This window comes from Phalaenopsis equestris, unplaced genomic scaffold, assembly GCF_001263595.1.
Source record: "Phalaenopsis equestris unplaced genomic scaffold, ASM126359v1 Scaffold000364, whole genome shotgun sequence".
Classification (NCBI taxonomy): Eukaryota; Viridiplantae; Streptophyta; class Magnoliopsida; order Asparagales; family Orchidaceae; genus Phalaenopsis; species Phalaenopsis equestris.
The window spans coordinates 482,865-495,881 of NW_018164806.1; positions in this window are offsets into that span (position 1 = coordinate 482,865).

Consider the following 13,017-nt stretch of genomic DNA (forward strand, 5'->3'; position numbering starts at 1 on the left):
CTTTCCCTTCATATCACATTCTCGATGATTGGTTAATAAAAATTTAGTGCCAGTTGAGAGCAGGTTAAGCTATCTACAATTCTCTGTCTTAAGTTATGCGAAGATATTCAAAACATGAAGTGTATTTCTTATAATGTGCCATTAGGCCTTTCATGCATCTTTCGTAAAAATAAAAAATAAAAAATATATGAAGATGAAAATTTTTACTTAATTTGTGAGTTGGAGACTTAAAATACAATAAAGTTGATAGAAGTAGGGTTGTCAAAACGGCTCGTTGTTCGCGAACAGCTTGTGTTCGGCTTGTTAAGAAGCCTGTGTTTGGCTCGTTCGCTAATTTATTGAGCCGAACACCAATAATTTTTTGTTCATTCGTGTTCGGCTTGTTTTTGGCTCGAAATACTACTAATCAAATATATATATATATTTGATGTGTAGTATTTTTAAAAAATTTAATTGACTACAAGGCTACAGAGATTTATAATCAATTAAAAGTATTAATAAGGAAAATAGAATAAAAATTATTAAATTAGATTCAAATAATATTTTAAATATTGTCTCAATTCTTAACATCTTGTGGCTACGTGATTAGGGTTGTCAAAACGATTTTTTGTTCGTGAACGGCTCGTGTTCGGCTCGTTAAGCAAAACGAGCTGAACACGAACACACTTATTGAGCTCGAAATGTAAACGAGCCGAACACAAGCTAAGTCTGGGCTCGCTTTTGTTCGGCTCGTTTACACCCCTAAATAGAAGTGTTAATGAAGCAAAATCCTGAAGATATGAAAACCAGAGTAGTTTTTATGAGCAAGATAATACATATTTTAAGAATCTATGGGCGGTAACATCTCTAGTACTTAATCTCTTTAGTGTAGTTTAAAATAAACATGAAAACCGATAAAATATTATTTATAAATTTAGAATTTATCCATTGCTACTATTATAAATTATTATAACAACTATTAAATGTAATTATTATTAATTAATTTAATCACTTTTTCTTATCTATATATACTCTATTAGCTATTAGTTTTAGTTCAAACTCTGAAAAAGAGAAAAAAATGAATTTTTGAAGTGAGAGGGTGAGAGGGCATGGGTTTGAATCTCTATTTTTCTTAATATTGGGAGAGAGAGTGGTCTATTAGGAAGAGATCTCTATGTTGCTTGAGCAAGAAGATGCACTTAGCGAGGGAAAAATATTTGTCCAGGCTCCGAATGTAGTTATACGTGCGGACTTCTAGTAATATACCGTCATGTATGTTTTATCGGGCCCACCTAAAAAAATTAAAGTAGATCTGCAGACTCCTCAATAACCCCGAAATAACCTCAGAATAACTCTCGCAGAGTTATTTCAGGGTTATTGAATTAAAATGTATGGATTTCTCTTCAATAACCTCGAAATAACACAACGGAAGTTATTTTGAGATTATTTTTATGTTATTTCAAGGTTATTGAAGTGGAATATATATGTTTCTCTTCAATAACTCCAAAATAATCTTGAAATAACCTCTGCGTTGTTATTTCGGGTTATTAAAATGAAACCGCAAAGGTTAATTCGGGGTTATTGAAGTAGAATATATAAGTTTCTCTTTAATTACCTTAAAATAACCTCCGCAGTTTCACTTCAATAACCCTGAAATAACATCCGCGATGTAACACACGTGACGACATATTATTGGACACGATGTAACACACGTGACGACATATTATTGGAGTCCACACATAGAGCTACGTCCGGAGTCCAGACAAATTTTTTTTTCCTTAGCGAGAGAGTAAATTATAAGGAGAAGCTACAAGCACAACAAAGGACATTGTGGTATTGAGTTGCTCAATCTATCTTGCTTTGTATATTATTCATTTTCCCTTTTAAGTTTGCAGCATATAAATATCTATATTATTCTCTTGTAACTTAAATAGGTAAAAATTTATGTTTGTATTTATCATCTTGCTAACTTTTTCTTACACTGATTTAATCATAGATTCAAATTAGCAGTCACTTTTATCCTTTACTTTATTGATAAAAAAGATATTGAGATCACATGTAGAGTTATGTAAACTTGAAAAACATAAATATTGTTATGGCCGGAATGAGATTTTCACATGGAAAAATTATTTTTGTGAATGATTTTCTACTAAAATAATCTTCTATAACTATATAATGGAATCAATATTTGTTCAAACTTATAAATATTAATCTCTATTAAGATTAATTCTTTATTATTAGTTTGATTTTTTACTATTTCAATTTTATGGTCCTTAAAGTTTGAACATATTTAATTTTTGTTGTCATTAATCATGAGACAATTTGTTTAATTATTCGTTGTTAACAGATAAACATTTAACTTTATAGAGAAAATAGGGATATACACATGTAATCAAAATGATTTCTATGCTAAAAGAACATCCAAGTGAAGAGAATCAAAGATAACTTAAAAAAGAATCTCTTTTTAAATAGTTTTTGAGACATTGAGGCAAATTCTAATTACTCTAAGAAAATATAAAGTAACATGTTTATATCTTTATGCATGCATGTTTAGAATAAAAGCAAAGATGGATAAGAATATCATGTTTTTTATATAATTATTTTAAAAAATTAAGTAAAAAGTTTCTAGAATCAAACGATAATCAGTACTAAAGAAACAAAATATAAACAGTTAAAAATTAAGTATAAACATCCATATAGCAAAAAAAATTACGCAACTAAACATTGAGTTTGTACTATGATAGGGTAATGAGTGGAACACGTTAATATTTTCACCCTAATAAAAGGTAATAATATATTCTAATAAAATGGGATAGGCTAAGACTTTTTGGTGGAATTAACCACATAAGAAAGTTGTGTATTCATTATAACTTAAAAGTAATATAGGTATAAAAATAGTTTTTAACATGAATAATACATTAGAATAAAGTTAAATCACCTCAAAAGTTTAGAGATCACTCACTATGTTGCTATATTGGAGATAAATCCACTATGAGGAAAGCTTTCCTTAAAAAAAAATTGATGTATAGATGTTTTTTGAAGAAATTTCTCTGAGGTTTTGCTTGGATTTCAAAGCTGATGTTAGCGAGAGGCTTGATGAATATATAGATATAATCTGGAATTGATCGTATGGTTTCAATGGGTTGTAATCGGAAGGGGATCAAGCCTCAGTAAGGTGGACCTTATCGTGACCAATGGCATCTAGAGGGCTTTTGAAAATATTTTTGAGGACTATAGATGCTGGGAAGTGGTGTAAGGCCATAGGAGTAGAAGCAAAAGAGATTAGGAGAGATGACAAAGGAATTTAAATAAGAAATAAAAGATAAACCTTCCCACCAGGGAAGATCAATAATCGACCGCCAAGCTCCAACCATGGAGCGTTTTTTCTGTCTGGACTCCTGACGTAGCTCTTAGTGCGGCGTAGGTTATTCTTGAGTTATTTTTAGGTTATTTCTGGGTTATTTTCAATAATACCGAAATAACCTAAAAACAACCCGCGGTCTTTATTTTTGGCGGGTTGTTTTTAGGTTATTTCGGTATTATTGAAAATAACCCAGAAATAACCTGAAAATAACTCAGAAAAAACTTCGTTCGCACGTAGAGCTACGTAAGGAGTCCGCACAAAAAAATTTTTGAGACAACCATGAGAGAACTTTCTCTCCAATTTTTTTAATTATAGAAATTGAGCATTCAATTCATTTAAAGCTATTTAAATAGATTTTACATTATTTCTTAAGCTACATTAATTTTAAACGCAGAGAAAAAAAAAATCATTAAAATGAAACATAGTTGGCTAACCAAAGCATATTCCAAGGGGCATTAAAAAAAGCAAAATGACACTTCTGAATTTAAATTTCAAAGCCCATTTTTTAAATCAAAAGTTTGGGATTTTAAAATTCAAATCGCACTTAATCAGGCATGATCCATTGCAATGGATTCCCTTTCATCTTGATCATATTGATGTTCCACATTAGTGGCTCTTCAATAGCATCTCTAGATACTTGAGAGAAATTCCTAAAGTATTAGTATTGAATCCTAGTGAAAATCTCTAATCTTAAGTGCGGTTGTGGGCACCAAAGGAATCTTCGTAAAACTCTCTCTTTAATATATGTTTTATTTTTGTCTTATCATAGTTTTATTACCATCATAACTGTTGGTTTAGCATTCACGGTATAAGGCCCCTCAGGTCGGGGGTTTAAATCTCCTCTGGCACAGTTGGTTTAAGGAGGTGGTACTCGAATTGTTAGGCACATTAGGGATGGCTGGAGACTCATATAATAGTCACTAGTCATTCTTTATTAAAAAAAAAAAAAAAATCAGCTACAAAGGCAAAGGAAGATACAAATTAGCCTAATGCACTTGTGGACAGAGTTCTTAATACAACAACAACAATAAAAAGCCTTTATTCCACTAAGTGGGGTAAGATGTTTTTAACTCTATAGTATGAGAGCAAATCAAATGCTTAACAATGAGTGGGAGAGGGCATTGGCGGCAGAGTCAAAATGGATTTTGCGTTTTACAGAATCAAAATTATAAAATTTTAACTATTTATAATACTATTTAATTTAGAATTATGTTCAAAACTTTAGACAAATTCATAGCATTATTTTCATGTTCTCAACATTTTTGTTGTGCGCGATCAATAAATTAATTTCGATTTTTACTTAAAATCTCTCTATCTTAAATCCTGCCATATCACAAATCTTGCCCTATTACTAACTATATTCTCAGTTTAAGACTTTATTTTGGTGAGAATCTTCTCAGCAATTTAGCCAAATAAATATCTGTGGCACTTGCACACATACCACACAATTCTTATGTTCATATTTGCATTAGTAACACCAAATCTTTAACATCATATTTAAACAAGCATGTTTATGCATAAATTTATCACACCAAAATGGTATAGGCGTAAATATGAAGTAAATATGAGAGATCCCAAATTATCAAATTCATGTGTTGTTAAATCCAAAAAGTGTTTGATTTAAGGTCTGTTTGGGGCAGCTTATTTGGGTACGGCGGCGTTTTGAAAACGCCGCCGCGCAGTTTGGAAAAGACGTTCGGCGGGCATTTCCAAAACGCTGCGACGCGCGGTATTTTATTTGTGCTATGGAGTTGCACGCGGGGAAGGGTATGCTTTCGGCATTCGCGACTGGCGTTTAGGAGTCGAATTCCTCCCGTACCCTTGGGTGATCTCTCTCGCTCTCTCCCTCGCCCTCTCCCTGCCCGATCTTCTCCCTCGCAAACATCGATTTGATCAATCCTCTGGTGAGATCTATGTGCTGCTATGCTTTGTGGTTGGTTTTATGGCTCGATCTTCTCCTTGCGAACTTGTTATGTTTTATGGTTGGTTTTATGGCTCGATCTTCTTCTTGCGAACATCAATTCGATTGTCTTTCTCTTTTTTTTTGCAATATTCGGTTAATGGTTCATGTTTTTTCTTGAGGATGTCTTTGCTGGATTATTTTGGAATGCATTGGATTTGTGTTCCTATGCATTGGATCTGTGTTCCAATGCACTTTCGATTTTTTTTTTTCTGGTAATATCGCAAGAATGACAGATGAGCAACTCCATTGAATGCATTGGATATGTGTTCCACTGCACCTGTTATATTGTTCTATGAGTATTTATGTTCGTATGAATTTAGGTATACCCTTATATATGGGCTTCAGTTGGTTTGTGATGGGGTCATTTGGAAAATTTCTTCTTCCTGTTTCTATGTTAAAATTTCATGGTTCGAAATGTTGGAATTAGAAAATTGGAATTTTGGAATGCTTGAGATCTATTTTCTGATTGCAATGCATGGAAATATTCTGAATTTTTGTTATTTGTGGAGAAGAAACAATACCTTGCCACTTCATTTCCAATGCAAATACTATTCATTGTTGGCAGAAAAAATAATGGAGGATTTACATACATTCTACTCTATAATGGGGCATTTACATACATTCCGCTCTTTAGTTAGAGTATATATCATGGAGCATTTCTTTAAATATTGCTCAGTTGTATAATGAGGAATTTATTGGCCTTGGAGTCCTATGTATATGGCGAGCATTTCTTTAAATATTGCTCAGTTGTACAATGAGGAATTTATTGACCTTGGAGTCCTATGTATATGGCGTTCGTGTTGAGATGAGTTGCAACCTATCCATGGAATGTGGCATTCGTTGAATGTTGTCCACTTTTGATACTCTGCTCTTTAGTTAAAAAATATATCATGGGGCATTTACATACAGAACCCACAATTCTTTGAATGCTGCTCTTTAGTGCATCTCACTTTCATTTATGTGTTGATGAATTATTTTTGTTTGGGTTTTACAGCATCCAGTTGGTATATTTTTATGGGGTTTTCTGGCTTCCTTTGATGTTGAGGGTAGAGAGAAAATACAATGTTTATATTTTAGAGCTACGAGTTGTATTGGTCTTTAGAGCTACGATTTGCATTGGTCTTTTAACATCATGATTATATTTTTTATGAGAACACTCATTATGGTTATGATGATGACTGTAGATATGAGTATCTCGTTTACTTATCTAAATGATGGAAATGCATATTTGTAGTTGACAATGAAGAAAATTATTGTCACACTTGGCAGTTGCTTCGGGTGGAATTGGATTCCACGACATGCATGAGAAGATGTGTATACTTTATTGTCACACATGTACTTCAGTTGGATGTCTTTCAAAACCATTCAATCAGTATATGAAAGATGTCTATTGCTCTATTGTTACACGTGTACTTTAGTTGTAATGTTCTCTCTTGAGAATCATAGCTATGTAACATTACACAATTGCATAATAAAATATGTTTGATGGTGTTCGATGTCTTACTGTGAATGTAGGTTGTGACCGAACCACATAATTCATTTGTGTCATTATTTTTCATTTTTTATGACCAAATTATTTTTTATGACCAAATTTGGACACTGTTGTTGGTATGGGTGGTAGAAGAAGTTGTCAAGTTCTTTATTGTCTCTTCTAAGCCATGTACAAAGTTCCATGCCTTTCATCTCTTGTTGGTTTGTTTGAAAAATTTTCTTATGCATGTTGATTTACAATATGAATTTCTTTATGCATATTTAATTCTTCATATAGTTTCACCATGGCTAAGACAAATGAAGGTGGTCCGTCAGCGATGTGGCATAAAGATGACACTTCATAATTTCTCAATTGAATGAGTGGAAAATTTGGAAGAAGTTGAAACGTTGATCCACGGGATTGGGCTGGGATCCAATTAAACAGACATTAATGAATTTGAAAATGACTGTAATGAATTTGAAGTTCATGACGCGGAGAGTGTGGCTGAGATAGCTGCCCTGAGGGAGTTTAAAGCTGATGATATCTATGACAGCTAATCCACCAAGTCATTCTTTTCTTCGTACATTATAGATTCATTTTGATGTGTACTTTTTTTAAGATCTGACATTCAATTTTTTTTGTTTTTTTTTTTTGCAGTTCTACCAACATGATTTCTAGAATTTCAGTGACAGACATAGTTGTTTTGTGTTACTGTGGACTACCGGCTTCATTACTTACGTCGCGTCAGCCTCATAGCAGTGAGAGATAGTTATACGGTTGTTGCAAGGGTGTTTCAGCTCGTTGCGGTTTCTTCTGATGGGTCGACAGTCCCACATGTTACACTGCCAGCAGTGATGAGAATCCAATGTTTTCTCAGGTTGATAGTGCAGCTGCTGAGGACAGTCGTAGTCAGAGTTTAAAATTGAATATTTTAATATTTCATATTGTATTTATCATTTTTTTTTATTTTTTCTGATACTCACGAGAGTATGAGAACTGCATATCATCTTTTTTGAATTGATCTGTGATAATTTCAAGCTTCTGTATGCTGCACTATATGTTTTTGTACTACCAATAAGTTATTCTGAATAAGGCCCCATTTGGGACAACTTATAAGTGCGGGCGACGTTTTCAAAATGCCGCCTTCCTATTTGGTTAGCGCTTTTAGACTGCGTTTTAAAAACGGGGTATTTTATTTCTTAATAAACGCCAGCCGCGGGATCAACCCCGTGGTTCGTGTTTTCGCTCGCGACTTTACCCAGCTGCCCTCGTCTCGTCTCCTCAGTCTCTGGCGATCGATCCTTCGCTCTCCCATAACTCCCATGGTCTCGTCATCCTCCATAAACTTTTATTTCGCTAGTTTCGAGTAGGGGGTCTCTCCCTTCCATGGCTCCATGCTTTCTTTACTCCACTTTTTCTTCTCATCTCCATTCCATCCTTCTCCCATGACTCTCTTCCATCCGAAGAGCTGAGCTCTTGTTATTCGATTTCTCCAGCCTTTCAAGTAGGGCGACTTTCTTTTTTTCGCATCATTCTCTGATGGATGAAGATCTAGGTCCGACTACCATTGATTGCCGGTAAGACCTTAAAACTTTACAGAGTAGAAGAACACTGACCCCCAGGTATTTGAGTTTTTTTTTTTTTGACTTTTTTGAAGAAATTAGATATAAATAGTGTTTTTATTGGCTCCATTTTGGTAGTATTCAAAGTTTTCATTGGATTCTTTGCTTGTGCTCTGCTTTGGTTCATGCTTATTGTTTTGCATTTTGATCTGCTTGTTTTAGGTTCTTGCTTGATGCGAGGCTTAGGTTTTAGATCTTCTTGCATTGCTTCTTAGCTTTACTGTCAAGTGTGTTTGATTGAAATCTGTTGTTCTTTTCTTCTTCTTATTTAAAAGAAAAAATGCTGATGGAAGGGATCAGGGAAGAAAGAAATGGTTATCTTATTTTGTGTACAATTTAAATCTAAATTTTGCCAAATATTATTTGGGTGATTTCACAGGAAAACATCTTATTTTTAATTTCATTAAGTTCATTCTCTTTAAGGGTAATAACTCGGAAGCCACTGTTTGCTGGTTATTATATACATATATATTATATTTGGAGTTGTTAACTGCTTAGAACAAGGCCTAGTTGGGATCTTGCGGCAACTGGGCTATCTCGAAGAGTTAGTGATACTCTACTAGTGCATATTATGTCACTTTATCTTTCAATTTGACCCGTTTTACTTGCCTTAGGTTAGTATTTTTCAGATTTTTTATCATGGATGAAGCACAAATTAATCAAATCTGCATTATTGCTCTCACCCTTTACACATATTATTAATTCAAATAAAAAATTTGCAAATAAGCTGTTTACAAAATGCACGAACCAAACAACTCAACAGCTTATCCAGAACAGGGGCAGATTGATCATTTTTCTAGAATCAGCTGTTCTCAAAACGCACTAACCAAACAATCAGACAGATTATCTGGATCAGCTGTCCATCAGCAAATTATCAGGATAAGCTGCTTATCAGCAGAAGCTGGATAAGTTGCAGCTGCCCCAAACAGACCCTAAGTTGCCACAAACAGTTTTACCAGATAAGAGTAGGAAGGTCATTTATACAGCTATAACTACCAAGAAGCTATTCTGAATAAGCTACCACAAACAGTAAGCCGGCTTATTCCAATAATCTGCGATTATCGGAATAATCTGTTTATCAGCAGATTATAAATAATCAACAACTGCCCCAAACAGACCCTTAGTTGAGGTTAAATCCATTAATGGCGTTACAGTATATTTGACATTTTATTTAAGGAACTTAGGAATCATTTCCTTCTCAAAAATTTAGATTGGCCATTTATATATGTTGTTAACCAAATAGTCGGATTTAAAAAATTCAGATTTACGCCCAACAATGGACAGAAAGAAGAGAGATGAATTTAACTGAGCTCATGCTTTTCCCTTCTTTTGCGTTTAGCTAGCTTTACAATAAATCCAACCATAAACCCTATTAAAAGCAAGCAAGATCAAGGTTTAACAATCATCACTAATACCCCTCATTAAATAGTAAGCAAATGATTCTAAAGATGAGATAGATATACTATTGATCAAATTCATTTTTTTTCTCCAGAGCTCAAGTAGATATAGTGCTATTAAGCATGTTGAGCTTACCCTAGTTTTAGAGGATGGAAGATTTCATTCATAAATCATACATTGGGACATGAGGGATAAAAAAAAAAAAACTTTGATAAGAATATTAGAAAAGGATAAACAAAGATTGATAATAATAATACACTTGATTGATATTTTTATTGAGATTAGTATTTTTCAGATTTTTTATCATGGATGAAGCACAAATTAATCAAATCTGCATTATTGCTCTCACCCTTTACACATATTATTAATTCAAATAAAAAATTTGCAAATAAGCTGTTTACAAAATGCACGAACCAAACAACTCAACAGTTTATCCAGAACAGGGGCAGATTGATCATTTTTCTAGAATCACTTGTTCTCAAAACGCACTAACCAAACAATCAGACAGATTATCTGGATCAACTGCCCATCAGCAATTATCTGGATCAGCTGTCCATCAGCAAATTATCAGGATAAGCTGCTTATCAGCAGAAGCTGGATAAGTTGCAGCTGCCCCAAACAGCCCCTAAGTTGCCACAAACAGTTTTACCAGATAAGAGTAGGAAGGTCATTTATACAGCTATAACTACCAAGAAGCTATTCTGAATAAGCTACCACAAACAGTAAGCCAGCTTATTCCCATAATCTGCGATTATCGGAATAATCTGTTTATCAGCAGATTATAAATAATCAACAACTGCCCCAAACAGACCCTTAGTTGAGGTTAAATCCATTAATGGCGTTACAGTATATTTGACATTTTATTTAAGGAACTTAGGAATCATTTCCTTCTCAAAAATTTAGATTGGCCATTTATATATGTTGTTAAGCAAATAGTCGGATTTAAAAAATTCAGATTTACGCCCAACAATGGACAGAAAGAAGAGAGATGAATTTAACTGAGCTCATGCTTTTCCCTTCTTTTGCGTTTAGCTAGCTTTACAATAAATCCAACCATAAACCCTATTAAAAGCAAGCAAGAGCAAGGCTTAACAATCATCACCAATACCCCTCATTAAACAGTAAGCAAATGATTCTAAAGATGAGATAGACATCCTATTGATCAAATTCACTTTTTTATCTCCAGAGCTCAAGTATATAAAGTGCTATTAAGCATGTTGTGCTTACCCTAGTTTTAGAGGATGGAAGATTTCATTCATAAATCATACATTAGGACATGAGGGATAACAAAAAAAACTTTGATAAGAATATTAGAAAAGGATAAACAAAGAAGAAGAAGAAGAATAATAATACACTTGATTGATATTTTTATTGAGATTACTAACATTACACGCGACCTCTATTTCCTTCTTTGAAAATCAAACCGAAAATGAAAGCATGAATTTTTTAGAGAAGTCCGAGCTATCTAAAAATGTTAGATAGGTTTATAAAACAATAATCTATGAGCATTAATCATATGATGAATGTTCATTAATCAATATATAAATCAGAGACGATACCATAGGAGGCCGGTAAGGTTGGCAACATATTATTTTTTTTATTTAGCAATTTAGAAAAAGAAGGGCATCACACATTTTTTTTATTTTTATTGTAGTTATATTTTGACTTAAAATAAATTATATTCAATTATTTTTAGAAACATTCAAAACACCTAAAAATTATATTAAATACTTTAAAAAGATATGTTTATCTAATTTTAAAACTAAAAAATAAAAATACATTAAATAAAAAAAAAAAACCACTAGCTTTACTTGTTTTTCCGTTTTCCACATACTTTTCCTGACAGAAAAATAACTAGCAAATGATAACATTTTATTTAATTTAAAAACAAATGTGTGATCATAGATGTCACAGCATAAATCCATTCAACTGAAACTCAATACATTTGTGAAGACCAAGGTCTTGTGTGAAATTAATTTTATTATCTTTTTTACATTCTCATATATTTTTAAAAACATGTTTGTTTACGCCATATATCAATTATGTCTTTTAAATTTTCTTCCATTTCTTTCTTTTATTTTTAAAAACATATTTTTACTACATTATTTACATATTTTAATTTTTTTTATCTTTAATATTGAATTAACATATTTTTGAAAAAAAAAATCAAAATTTTTTTTAAATATTTTAAATAGTGTAAAAAAGAATCATAAATTAATCAAACAAGACGAGATATTTTATTTAAAATCAAAATATTAAAAATAAAAGTGATGCAAAAGACCTCTTAGCCAGTAGCATATTACATTATCAACAATAGACTCCGGGTCTGTTTGGGCCAGCTGCAGCTTATTGAATAATGTGCTGATTAAAAATAATCTATTGATAAGCTGTGCGGTGGCTATTAGAAATTTTTATTTTTTTGGAAAAAACAGACCGCTGACACCAGACCGCTGACAGAAAGCTGTCACCGCACCTAGATATTTGTGGTGTAAAAACGCTGCTTTCAACGTTTTCAAAACGCATAATCTATCAAAACGCAGTTTACCCAAACAATCAAGATGCATTTTCAAAACGCAACCACACCAAATAAATAGCCCCAAACGGACCCTCAGCCAACATTTCAATGTAGCCTAACATGCCCTCGATTTACGATGAGCTTTCCAGCTAAATTTTCGCCAGTCGGAATATATAAAATGCCAATCCACTTTACAATGAACAATTGACATGTCATATTGTGATGAGCCACACATTGCCAAATACATATTAAATTTAAATAAGCGAAAAAAAAAAGAAAAATTCCCTTACATGCACATGACAAACATTGCCAAATACATTAAATTTAAATGAGCGAAAAAAAAAGAAAAATTCCCTTACATGCACATGACAACACCTAATTTTATTGATTGTTGAAACGCCTCATTTCAATCAACATTTTAATTAATCTTAAATGAAAAGTAATTCAATATAAAAGAATTGTTTGAAACCAATGCATTTTATCGAATGTGGGACATTGTATTTATATGGGAAATGCTTAAAACACATAACAGTAAAACCAAAATTTGCATTGCTGTAAATCAACAGCAATTATAATGATTTCTTGTATATATTGTAACTTTACAGTTTTTTCATATATTTAGGGCTGTCAAAACGGCTCGTTATTCGCGAACAACTCGTGTTCGGCTCGTTAAGAAGCTCGTGTTCGGCTCGTTAATTTTGTTCG